We start from the raw sequence: 10,837 nt of genomic DNA on the forward strand, positions 1-10,837 counted from the left end.
TACAAATGTCTGCTTTTAGCCCACCTGGACTCCATCGTGAGAACAGCAGGTCCATCTTTGAATCCATATACAGCGCAAACATACTTCTTACGGCAACAGTAACTATCCCGAATCTAGTAATGGTGTTGGAGACAAAAGGAGAAATACTCAGTTTTTGGTTTTAATTACAAGTAGTGTTTTACAGCGACAGTGGGCGAGGACTCAGCACTGACACAGCAGTGGAGGAATGTTTATTTGCTGCAGTTTGGGAGCTGAGTGGCTTGCAGGAACTGTGACACATTCCTGTTTCACTGGCTCTACTTCCAGCAGACACACTTTTACGTTCCCACACTGGTGCTCCATGTGGCTCACAGAAACACAAACACACATGACTGTTTCCCTTATATTATGAGTTGCTCACATTTAAAAAATGTGCCACCTCTGGATTCTGAAAACATGCCCAAATCTGCACGCTCATTCATGGGGACTTTGTGAGACATGCCTAAGGGCGCCTGATACTTCCCCTGTGTACCAGATTGTGTGTGGCAGCTGTACGCCAACTTACAGATGAATTATACACCTCCTGACTCCAGTGCAGGGAACCCTGCCCGCAAAGCATGCAAATGTGCATGTTTGTGTGCTACTATGTGTTCATGTCTGTGCGACTCGCTGGCCAAGAACATCTCCCCGTCTTTCCCGCTGCAGTCCTATCCATTATCCCCGGCATCTGGTGGCCAAAACCCCGTAAAGAAGACATTTCTCTTGGCAAGTGTTTTTAAAGGCGGTGACACAGGGGACAGCCAACCACAGGAGCCCCACATCCTCCAGTCTACATGCACACTGAGAACTTCTATCATAAAAGGCCTGGCCCTGAATCTTTTCCTCAAAACATACACTTTTTCTTTTTAGTGTCCCACTCACACTTACACACACACAATGCTATTCCCACTCACCCTTGTCTCTTTGCCATGTGCTCACCCAAGCTTTGAGGCCTAATCACTTCCAGAGTCACAGCTACACAAAAAAACATGCAAGTCATTTTTAATCCATTTTTCACCCTGAAGACTTTGAAAGTTGCAAGCCAATACTGTGGGTTTTATTTATGTATTTATTTAAAAATGTGTTTCATTTAATAAAATATTGTTTTTTTTTTACATTTGCAATATTCAAAGTTCAAAGTTGTATGAAGAAAATGTTCACGAGTCCTAATTTAAATAGTTGTCTTGTAGAGACTAATAATATGAGATTAAAAATACAACACCCCTGAGTGTACCTGGAACGTTTTTTGGCTAATTGTCAACTTCTGAACAATAAACACTTCTATTTTTGTTAAAATGGTGCTATCAATGCATTAATTAAAACCAGTTGCATTTTGTAGCACAGCCAGAGAACAGCTGCAGCAAGCATATTCTCTGAACAGAAAGCATGTGAGAAGACATTTTGGCGGCTATTGCTGATGTTTTCTGGCATCTCGATCATCTAGAACACACATGGGTCTCTAAGCTTGACAGAATAATTGTTAAGATTTTGATAGGTTACCAGCTACGCATCTGTCTCACAGCCAGAACGCCTACATCGTAAATCTTCTGCAACCGAAACAACTTTGGTCGAGAGAAGCTTAATTTGGTGATTGGGAGGTTTAGAAGACACAAGTACTCACTTGTGTCTGCGTTGCTCTGGCCTGGAGATACAAGTTGGGACTTTTTTTGACTGAGATGCACTTTTGTCACCCTTTTTTCTTTGGCTTCCATCTTCAATGTTGTACACTGTCTGGCCTGCTCCTTTCATACCTCGGAAAAAAAGAAATGATCAGTGTGGAAAGATTTTTTATGCTGTTGGGAAAATTCAACCTGTTCCGTGTCACTTGTGAGGGAAAGGTGCTCCATAAATACCACATGCTTGGATTTGAACTTAAAACACTTTACACCAAAAATGTATTGGCTCTCTTAAGAATTAATTCTAGCCAGTGAGCCAGAACACATTCCCTCATCTGTTAGGAAAAAGTAATGAACCCCTTAAACAATGAGTACTTGAAAATATCATTATTGTGTATCAGTGTGGATTTGTGAATACCAAATTAAATTAAAAGGTCCCATCCAAGCTGACCTTTTACGTTGTGTTTGTACACACATATGCCCTGCAATGGGGGTCACTGTGCTCTCACAAGTGTCTCCACCTGATGCTGAATGCTTAAGACGACACAGACATCTAAAAAATAGTGCAATGCTGCCATCTAGCGAAAATTGGTTAAATAGCAATATTAGAATTTGATATACATTTGACTCTCAGGACAAACTACGTTCTTTCACAGCGTTATTCCTAAAATAAATGAGGAAATAAAGAAAAAAGAAAGAAAGAACCAATGTAAATTTGGAATTTTTACCTCAACAAGCCACTTCTAATGATGGACTACAAGCTTGAACGAGAGAGCGATTCTTAACAAGAGGGCAAGCTAATTACTTAAGTTTTCATGCAATAAGTATCAAAAGGTAGCCTAATGTACTTACTTTCTATTGTTTTCAACAAAATTGGAGTTACAGCCCAGACAAGTGCCAGTCCATCAAAGGTTCCCATAAAAACAAACAAGAAAGTAAGAATCATAACCGTGGTAATAGATGTACTTTATTCAACTGGTGACGTGCTAATGTCAACTCAACTTTTTTTCAGTTCCAGGACATTTGCCAGCTATTATCATAAAAACCAGACAATTAATTATTAAGAGGGCTGCTAACTGAAAGGCTCAGTATTATTTCTTACATTTTGTATCTTTACTATGTATATATTCCACAATTATCTAAATCTGGCCCACTGGACCATGCATAGTCAACTATGTACTTACAATACAATTCTATACATGGACCATAGAGACAGACATGTTTCACAATAAAGCTTTATTTTTTTCCTGCGCCATGATGGCATCTAACCACCGGATAGCAGTATCTCAAATTATTACGACAATATGATTGTGGTAAAGTCATGGATTTTAAAACAAAAGTGTCCAAATAAAGTAAAATGTATGAAGAGGGAAGGCAGTTTAAAGAAAGTTGTCATTCAAATGTTCTCTGCAATAGTAATGAATTCATGTCTATTATCCATAGATAAATGCAAAAGCAGTTGTGTAATAATTTTGAGAATAATTACATTTAAAAAGCTTGAAATTATCAAAAGGAGACTTCACAAGACAGTCCTCCGTGAATGGGAGTGAATGAGGTTATTCATTCATTCATTCATTTTCTTTACCAACTTAATCTATACAGCAGGGGTCACCAGCTATATTCGTCAGAGGGCCAGAATTTTACCGGACAGTCACCTTGGGGGCCGGACCGTCAAATACAAATAATAAATAAAATAAATAAAAATTAAATTTTGGCATAACATTATTATTTGATGTTTATTGTTTATATTTTTTTCCATTTCATTACAAAACTGAAGGCATTTTAGCCAGTTGATGATCACTGGTATATTGTAAATATAATAATGATGAGATGGTCTCATCTAGGGGTAATGGGAGACAATGACACCGTAGTATGTTGCTTGTGTCCATTCTACTCTGTAGTTTAGTTTTGGTTGCCGTCACTGCAGAAAACCCCGCTTCACACAGATAGGATGTCGGAAATGGCAACAGGGTTTTCAGTGCTGTTGTGGCCATATATATGATAAAGGACATAAGCTACGGTAAATGGAGATTGGGGTTTAAGGCTAGACTGACCAGGAGGGACCATCAGCAACCGATTTCATCGCAAAGAAGCCAAAGTACCAACCTTTTCTGTTTCCACTAACTACAAAATGCAGAAATGCAAAGTAAAAATAAACAGTATTTGTAGCTCTCACTGATTTTATTATAGAGATGACTTCCCGGGATGAGACTATCAGATGTTAAAGAGAATCATCAATGATCATTATATAGAGAGGCGACACGAGTGATTGTTTGCACTTCAAAAGTTTTTCAAAATTCAGATATGTGTGCTTCTTGCAGATTTCCCTCCAGATGCAGCAGCTGCTGCTTGAGGCGTCTTTCCACTCAGACTCTTGGAGTCCCGTCAAAATCAAATTCAACTGGGATATTACTGGACAGAGCAGATTTACTCCTTAGGTAAACTGAATGATGGTGAAGCAGAATGACTGGTATCAAAATACTACTATGTATGAAAATTAGCTTGGAAATAAAATTTCACTAAAAAGTTAGTGCATTAGTACGGAAGAGTATTCGGGCGAGGCAGGAGAAAAATAAAAATAATATTTTAGAGGAGGAAGAATTTTTTTTTATTATGCTCTTTGAGAAAAAAGTCGAAATGTCGAGAAAAAAGTCGAAAAGTCGAGATTAATGTTGAAGTAGAATTATGAGAAAAAAGTCGAAATGTTGAGAAAAAAGTCGAAATGTCGAGAAAAAAGTCAAAATTGCGTGAATAAAGTTGAAATGTTGAGAAAAAAGGCGAAATTTCGACTTTTTTCTTGAAATTGTTTTTCAACATTAATCTCGACATTACGACTTTTTTCTCGAAGTGCACAATAAAAAAAGTCTTCCACTGTCAATTTTTTTTTTATCTTGCATGGCCCTGATACTCTTCCCTAGTTACAAAACCAAATATATTGTTGACATATATTATGGTTGTGGCGATTTTAATCCAGAATACCAGAGTTGTTGCCGTTGTCGTTTCTTTGAAGTCGTTGGCTCTTCTTCTGTGTCATCACCGAAAGAAACTTTCCATAGACGTCTGTTTCTTACTCATTTTGTTAGCTTGTGTGTTAAATTTCAGCGATCACGTGACTGATGTGAAGGAGAGAATCAGGTCATTTTTCAAAATAAAAGATCGTTCAGACAATAAATAAAATTGAAATAATGCACATTATTTATTCTTGCTTGTGCGGCAGGGTACCAAATGTTTCTTCTCCCACATTTGTCTTTACTTTTACTTAAAAAAAAATGTAAACATAAAAAAATATTTGACGCGCTGACTTTTTAAACACAATTTAGTACAATTAAAGTTAAAAACATCCGACATTGTAGTATATTTGAATGAATAATAGACATTTGATAGAGTGGAGTTATCTATTTTACACAATGATCAAACAACTGGCTTCTGGGGATAAATTCATATATGTGGGTCAATCCACTGGATACAGAGTTCTTAAAAAATAACATCTAAAAATGTTTCCCTTATTTTTGGTCATCTTACATTTGATAACCTCTAGAGCAGGGGTGGCCAACCCTGGTCCTCGAGAGCCACACTCCTGCATGTTTTAGATGTTACCCTGCTTCAGCACACCTGATTCTAATTAATGGTCCTAATTAGCTTGTCATCAAGGTCTGCACAATTTTGTTGATGACACAGGTACTTGTATCATGGTGTGTTGAAGCAGGGTAACATCTAAAACATGCAGGAGTGTGGCTCTCGAGGACCAGGGTTGGCCACCCCTGCTCTAGAGTCTAAACAAGGGGTGTCCAAAGTCGGTCCTCGAGGGCCGGTGTCCTGCAGGTTTTAGATGTTTCCCTGCTTCAGCACACCGTGATAAAAGTAGCTGTGTCACCAACAGAGTTGTCCAGACCTTGATGGCAAGCTGGTGACGACCAGTAATTTGAATCAGGTGTGTAAACATTATTATCAACCATATTTTTGTGTTGTTTTAGGGTTGTTGTTTTTTTCATTTATGGAGTTGTGGCTCCCCTCCTTGAACCGCCACCTTACTGGGGTGGAGGGGTTTGTGTTGCCTGAGTGATCCTAGGAGCTATGTAGTCGGGGGCATTATGCCCCTGGTAGGGTCTCCCATGGCAAACAGGTCCTAGGTGACGGGCCAGACTAAGAGCGGTTCACAATCCAATCATGGAAGAGAAAAACCAAAGGACCGTTACGTTGCCCGGATCGGCGTCACCGGGGCCTCCCTGGAGCCAGGCCTGGGGTTGGGGCCCGTAGGCGAGCGTCTGGTGGCCGGGTCTTAGCCCGTGGGACCCGGCCGGGCTCAGCCCGAAACGGCGACATGGGCCCGCCTTCCTGTAGGCCCACCACCCGCAGGAAGGACCGTGAGAGGCTGGTGCAATGTGGGCTGGGTAGCAGTCGTGGCGGGGTGCCTCGACGACCCAATCCCCGGACTAAAACCCTCTCAGTAGGGACATGGAATGTCACCTCGCTGGCGGGGAAGGAGCCGGAGCTTGTGTGTGAGGTTGAGAGATGCCGACTAAAGATAGTTGGGCTCACCTCCACACATAGCTTGGGCTCTGGAACCCAGCTCCTTGAAAGGGGCTGGACCCTCCACTACTCTGGAGTTGCCCAGGGTGAGAGGCAACGGGCTGGTGTGGGCTTGTTTATAGCCCCCCAGCTCAGTCGCCATGTGTTGGAGTTCACCCCGGTGAACGAGAGGGTCGCTTCCCTGCGCCTTCGGGTTGGGGAAAGGTCTCTCACTGTTGTTTGTGCCTACGGGCCGAACAGCAGTGCGGAGTACCCGACCTTCTTGGAGTCCCTGGGAGGAGTACTGGATAGTGCTCCAACTGGGGACTCCATTGTTCTACTGGGGGACTTCAACGCTCACGTGGGCAATGACAGTGATACCTGGAGAGGCGTGATTGGGAGAAACGGCCTCCCCGATCTGAACCCGAACGGTGTTTTGTTGTTGGACTTCTGTGCTAGCCACAGCTTGTCCATAACGAACACCATATTCAAGCATAAGGGTGTCCATCAGTGCACGTGGCACCAGGACACCCTAGGCCGGAGGTCAATGATCGACTTTGTTGTCGTCTCATCTGACCTTCGGCCGCATGTCTTGGACACTCGGGTGAAGAGAGAGGCTGAGCTGTCAACTGATCACCACCTGGTGGTGAGTTGGATGCGCTGGCGGAGGAGGAGGTTGGACAGACCGGGCAGACCCAAACGGATTGTGAGGGTCTGTTGGGAACGTCTGGCTGAGCCCTCTGTCAGGGACATCTTCAACTCTCACCTCCGAGAGAGCTTCTCTCAGATCCCGGGGGAAGCGGGGGAAATTGAGTCCGAGTGGAGTGGACCATGTTCTCTGCCTCCATTGTCGATGTGGCGGCTCAAGTTGTGGATGCAACTGGTGTTCCCCAGAATATCAAGCCAAATTGAAAAATATTGAATGTAAACTAGATAAAGTGCCACCCGCTGCTAGATTAGGGGGGAAAGAATATATAGATCAAAAGGAAGATAATACAATCTTAAGAAACACTTTGAAAACATAGTTTGAGATTGTTAAGAAAAACAAAATGGAGGGGGACAGTAAATTATTGATATGGCCCTCTCATTCACCCGACTTTGGCCCCAAGTTATTAGATGACACGTTTATTAGGTGGTCAGAGAGGGGCATAACAGCAATATGTACACTTGTGGAAGGAAAAACTTTTAAGAACTTTGATAAACTCAAACGGGAGTTTAAACTTGAAAACAGAGATCCGTTATTTACAGCTACGTAACTTTTATGACAAGGAAGTGAATAGGCACTTATCAGCGGAGACTAATGAGATGATTGTATTTTTGATGGGCGCATATAAAAGAACCCCCTCAAAGACTGTATCAAAACTGTATAGCTGTCTCCAAAAAAGTAATGGAAGAAACTCATTATATATCAAATCAAAATGGGAACAAGAATTCAATGTTGTATTGTCATAGAGTGATTGGCTTTCCATGTGCAACACACAGCAATCTTCAACTGATTCGAGAAGATGGCGAGAATTCGGATGGAAAAATCTCATACACTTTTTTATCACTCCACACATTAAGACTAAACAAACACAACAACAACAGAATTGTTGGCGAGGGTGTGATCATGTAGTAGCCAATCATTCTCATATCTTTTGGACATGTCCAAAAATACAATTATTCTGGCATAATGTTATCCAAACAATGTAGGAAATTCTAAATCTAAGAATACCTAAAGATCCAAGGACTGTATATCTGGGACTTATGCCTGTTGAAGTAATTGGAAAGAGAGACATCTACCTCTTCAAAATATTGACTGTTGCTGCTAAGAAGGCCCTGACAAGACTCTTTTTGTTTGAGAATTAGAGGAAGGGATTTTGCTCAAAAGTGGCAAAAATAGTCTACATTTAAGGTCAAATCCCAGCCATGCCCTTAAAGAAGGGAAAGAAAAGAATGGCAAAATATTACATCTCCCCCAGGAAGTTATGTTATGATTGTTACTATCATTTTTTATTTTCATTATTATTATTTTTTTTCTCTTTCCTTTCTGTGTAACTTGAAAAAGACAAAATAAAAAGTATTAAAAAAAAAATGTAAAAATGCTCATTCATTATTTTTCCAGCTATGATTATTCTGACTGTGAACTGCTAATATCTTGAAAATGAATGTTGATTGGGCAGGTGATATTTACACCGAATTGCAGCACAATATTTTACCTCAATTAAATGTGGAGTTTTATGAGGGAGGACAATGACTTGCCTGAAGCAACTGGAGGTCATTGGAGTGGAAATTCTCCCACTTTTATAGACAGTCTCCGGTAACATGACACATAAATAAATTCTTATGTATAAAGTTGGAAAACAGATAATTATCAGTAAGTATTAGTAAAATTATTTATAAAGCACATTTAAAACAGACATATTAGTGACCAAAGTGTACTGTACAAACTGTACATGATAATAATAAAAAAAGAACATTCAGTGACAACAAATAAATCCAAATTTTGACTTAAAACACAGCAAGAAATGACAGAGGACTGGGAAAGCTAGTGAATAGAGGTGAGATTTTAATCTAGACTTAAAGGTGGAAATAGTGAGGGCACATCAAAGGTCTGAGGGTAACTGGTTCCGCAGTCGGCGAGCAGCCACAGCAAAGACCCTATCACCTTTCACTTTCAGCCGTGACCACATGTAGTTTTCCTTGACTAAGAGGACCTCAGGGATATGGTGGCTGACTGGAACTGAAGAAGGTCAGTGATATAAGCAGCGGCCCGCCCATTTAGATCCTTAGAAACCATAAGTAAAACTTTAAACTAAATTCTAAAATGAATGGGGAGCAAATGCAGGTAAGCCAAGACAGGGATGATCTGTTCACGCTTCCTTGTACCAGTCAGCAGAAGGAAGGACAACCACAACAATAGTGAAAATGCCAAATCAACTTACTAGGAATTAACTCAACAGTTGTTATTACAAATAAATTACATCCATTAGTCTCAAAACTGCAATTTTTTTTAAGCATAAAGCCTCTCACTTGAAGCATGTCATAGGAAGTGGAACGTAGACTATTTTATTTGTCCTTGCTGGGAGTAAACATTTTTTTGTCTTCATCAAACACAGTCAGTTTGAGTGCACAGGAAGCAATCTTGTCAAAATTAGGAAACAAAAGTAGATTTTTTTTGTAGTATCAACAATAATGTGAGATAACTGTATCCACTAATGATGTTCATTAAATTGCTTTCAGGGTTCTGTGATGATGAATTTAGTATAATGGTATTAGAGGAAACTTGTGGTTGCATTAAACATTGAGACAATTAATTACCAAATGGTTAAACTTGTTTGGAAGAAAGTAAGTTAGCATTTTGATTTTGTAAATCAGGTTACAAATGCATATTATAAATATAGATGCAGGCAGTACAGCACGCCGTCTCACAGCTTCCTGTTGAAGAGAAGTGGCAATTCTTTGTAAATTCTCAACTAAAACTCGACATCTTCAGACAGGATCACCAGCAGATTATTTTCTCAGAATAGTAAAAGCCGCAGATACCACAGATACACAGTGTTTCGCAAAAATAAATTACAGAACACATTATTATACAAAGCTTTCTTCAAAGTGATGGTAATAGGTGCACTGTCGGGACATCAGTCACTTTTACATACAGCGTAGTTTCTATTTGCTAAGTTCGTTAATTCAAGCTTAACAATTCACAAGTAAAAAGAATTTAACATCAGACCAGTAATCATACAAATTTGTTTAGAAAATACAATTGTGACAATCAAATCAAACCAAAATAAAGACGTTATTACCTCTAACAGGAAACGGGAATTTCATTTTGGTATCTCATGTTAACGTTTCGACGCTAATTTGCACATTGGTTGATTTTCCAATTTTGAATATCGTCGTCAAATGTAACGTTCAACTTTGTTTATGTCTACGTTTTTGAATCATACCTGGAATTTGTATGTAGGAGCAGCCCCAAAAAAGGATTTTCCATAGCTAAAAATAGGAAAGGTCAACCCTAACATAGAACAGACACAACAAACGTCTGTCATGTAGGCATAAAGGTCACACGAACACAGAGCACTTAGGTTTCAGGTCGATGCCGTTAACTGCTTACACAAACACTTGTTTGACATTTGCTATGAAAAACATGGATACTGACCAAAGTCAGACTTGTTTCTACAAAGAAATGATGATGGCTCAAACAATGTATTCACTTTTTTCCATTTAAATCACTTGGAAATATTCAATCATAATTTTTAAAAATTTTGATGCGAACAGGGAATTGAAATAGCTATTATAAGTAATATAAGTAATCACTATTCTTTAGTTCTCATTCATGTGCTGTAAGTCTTTGATAAGCAGCACACAGTACTTATTAATGAATGTGTGCTCACGTTGAAGGCTGCACACTTTATTCAACCTTACTTTTCAGAAAAACATATCAGCTTTCTGAAATGCTACTTTCCTTAGTGATAAAACCAATGACTTTATAACTATTGGATGGAAATAAATTGTTTGTGTTATGTCATTATGTACAGTCATGTAAAACACTCTTTCAGATGTAAGATTTTACTTTTAAGATTTTACGCATCAGCCTATGATAATAAATGATTTGGTCCTTATCAGACCTTTAGATGAACAACAAATTACATAGAACATGGGCTTACCAAACAAAAACTATTCAAAAATGCAGAAACAAAACCTAGAAAAAA

Source organism: Cololabis saira, chromosome 12, assembly GCF_033807715.1.
Source record: "Cololabis saira isolate AMF1-May2022 chromosome 12, fColSai1.1, whole genome shotgun sequence".
NCBI lineage: Eukaryota > Metazoa > Chordata > Actinopteri > Beloniformes > Belonidae > Cololabis > Cololabis saira.